Genomic DNA, 3345 nt, shown 5'->3' on the forward strand with positions numbered 1-3345 from the left:
TCCTAAATCTAGCATGGCATTGTCAAACTTACTTTTCCCTATAATACAAGGTATGATGAATGTACCTGGATCTTCACATTTTTCAGGGATTTGAGGAACAGATTTACCAATCAATGCAGAGACATTTCTGCCCATGCTTATTCTTTCACTTCCTTTAAGCTTCCGCTTATTAGTGCACAACTCCTTCAAGAATTTAACATATCTTGGAATTTGCTTTATTGCATCCAGCATAGGTATGTTTACCTCTACTTTTCTAAATGTTTCCAATATCTCCTTCTCTGCCTCTTCTATTTTTTTGTTGGAAATTGCTCTTGGAGGGAATGGAAGAGGGATATGCTGCTTTTGTAAATCAAAATTACCAATGGAACATTCACCTGCATAGAAATTGTTAGGTAACTTACTCTTTAAATTTTTGTCATCATCTTTTTTTGGAGTAGAGTGAGGTTGGGCAAGTTCATTTGCGGATGAGGAAGATGTTATTGGTTGAGGTTCTTGACACTACTTTCCCGACCTCAATGTAATGGCACTCACATTTTTGGGATTCTGGACAGATTGAGAAGGCGATATGTCAGAATTTTGGGACTGTTGTTGATTTAACTGTGTAGCCAATTGTCCCATCTGATTAGTTAAGCTATGAATGGAGGCTCTGGTCTCTTGTTGAAACTGCATGTTTTGCATAGTCATTTGTCTCACAAGTTCTTCAAGGGAAGCTTGCGGAGGAGCCTCAACTGTTTTCAGTTTCTGGGGCTGTTGCTGTTGTTGTTGGATTGGTGGAGGAACATATGATCTGCTTGGGCCAGCAGCATTCTGAAAATAAGGTTGTTGCTGCTATTGTGAAGGATTCGACCATCTAAGGTTGGGACGATTCCTCCACCTGGGATTATACCTGTTGCTGCAGAGGTCGTAATTGTTTTGTTGTGGCTGATTTTATTGCTGAGGTTGAGGAGGTCTATTGTAGATGTTTGTAGCATAAGCTTCAGGTTGTTCAATTGCTTTAGATTGTTGCACAAAAGGGCAAAGGTCTGTGTGGTGGTCGACAGAGGAGCACAAACCATAGAGTCTAGTGACAAGTGCATACTTTTGATTCATGGCCAGTTGGATTACCAGGTTAACCAAGGCATCTAGTTTACCTTCAAGCTTCTTTGTCTCGGCTGATGAAGATGAATTTGTGGCTCCTTCATGCATTCCTCTAATGACAATAGCATCACTTCTGGCACTAAATTGCTAGGATTTGGAAGCCATCTTCTCAATTAAATTTCTTGCTTTAGCAGGGGTCATGTCTCCAAGGGCTCCACCACTAGCAGCATCTATCATACTTCTCTCCATGTTACTGAGTCCTTCATAAAAATATTGGAGAAGAAGCTGCTCAGAAATCTGGTGGTGAGGACAACTGGCACATAGTTTCTTAAATCTCTCCCAGTATTCATATAAGCTCTCTCCACTGAGTTGCCTAATTCCTGAAATATCTTTTCTGATGGTCGTGGTCCTGGAAGCAGGGAAATTTTTTTCTAAGAATACTCTCTTGAGGTCATCCCAACTCATGATGGACCTTGGAGCAAGGTAATATAGCCAGTCCTTTGCCACTCCCTCCAGAGAATGAGGAAAAGCCTTCAGAAATATGTTATCCTCGTGGACATCTGGAGGTTTCATGGTAGAGCAGACAATATGGAATTCTTTCAGATGTTTGTGCGGGTCTTCACCTGCAAGGCCATGAAACTTTGGAAGCAAATGGATTAGTCCAGTTTTAAGAACATATGGGACATCCTCATCAGGGTATTGGATGCACAAGCTTTCGTAAGTGAAATCAGGTGCAACCATTTCCCTTAGAGTCCTCTCACGGGATGGAGGTTGTGCCATGTTCTCAGAATGCTCAAAATCAGGATGTTCAAAATTACCAACCACAGAATGCTCAGACTCACCAATAATAGAATGCTCACGATGCTCAAAAGGTACAAAATGATGTCTAGCTAATCTATGAAATGGCCTATCTATCTCAGGATCAAAGAGTTGTAAGTCAGATGGATTGTCTCTAGTCATACACTACATTCAGCATGCACAACTAGTTGTCTTCTTATGCAAGTAACAGTGTAGATTTGAACTACAGCTACCCCCAAATGATATCCAAATGACTTGAAATTTTGTGAGCACCACCCTAAAATCATGAAAAGATGGCACAAAAATTTTCAGGCAAAAATTCAAAGTCTAACTATGGAAACTATCTAAAGAAAGTTTAGAAAAATAAAACAATAAAACTTGAAAAAAAAAAACTAGTAAACAGGCGATTATGGCTAGCTAGAGACCTCAGTCGGCCTTAGGCTGACTTCCACAACATGTGAAATTTTTTTCTACCCCAAATACATATATAATAATAGTCATTCTGATACCCGAAGCAAAAGTTATGGCCATTTGAAGTTTTGACAAAAATCAAATTCACTACTTTTTTGGAACTTTCAAATCTGACCAAACTAAGGGCTCCAGCTATTTTTCCCACAAAATATGGATCAAAAGAACCTATCACACCAAAATTCAGCCAAAAATAACAACCCTAACAATCAAAACAAAAATCTCCAATTAAATTGTCAGTAGCAGTCACTAATTTAGTCATTAAGGGATTTGCACTACTACTCTGTTTTCCAGATCAGCAAAAGTGGTCGCTAAATCCGTCGCAAAGCACTATTCACAGCAAAACACAAAAACTGAAACAGGGGGAGTGCTGAACAGAAAAACTAAAACAAAACACCACACTAAACAAAATAACAAGACACTAACACAACACTAACACAACACGAAAACTAAAAACAACTAAACATAAAACACGAATCACTAGCTATTATGAACCTTTCGACACTACTCCCCGGCAACGACGACAAATTTGATCGAGGCCGTACCCGAATCAAATAAACATTAAAATGCAGTAACTAGGAAGTGATCCTAGGTCGTTTCCCAACAAGCAATGATAAACCAAATGTTCACAACAGATAGTAGGAAAATAGTAATGAATTGGGGGGGGGGGGGTTGTTTGCTTTTGTAAATTAAACAGTGAATAAATGTGAATTATAAAATATCATAATTAAAACACGTTGCTTCCCCTTGATTCACAAGCAAGTCTCTTATCCTAGGTTACGAGAGTTTATCCTTTATCAGTTCAACCACTTAATCCAACCCTAAATTAAATTACTAAGTGAAATTTAACATAAGGCATTCATTATGTGATTATGCAACACATACACCAATTAATCATGAACGATCATTAAGCATGAACGTAAATTAAGCACTGAGACAATTAATCAAGCACTACGCATGCATGATTTAATAGCAACAAATACTGAGTAATTGGTGAAGAGA

At 38.6% G+C, this 3345-nt stretch overlaps 1 non-coding gene across 1 annotated transcript; it reads left to right on the forward strand.

Annotated features, from left to right (window-relative positions):
- Nucleotides 1-1372: 1372 nt before the first annotated feature.
- LOC113000052 (small nucleolar RNA R71) lies at nucleotides 1373-1479 on the forward strand. The gene has a single exon (XR_003265323.1). It is a non-coding gene; the product is annotated as a small nucleolar RNA R71 (small nucleolar RNA).
- Nucleotides 1480-3345: the final 1866 nt, after the last annotated feature.

This window comes from Glycine max, chromosome 17, assembly GCF_000004515.6.
Source record: "Glycine max cultivar Williams 82 chromosome 17, Glycine_max_v4.0, whole genome shotgun sequence".
NCBI classification, from domain to species: Eukaryota; Viridiplantae; Streptophyta; class Magnoliopsida; order Fabales; family Fabaceae; genus Glycine; species Glycine max.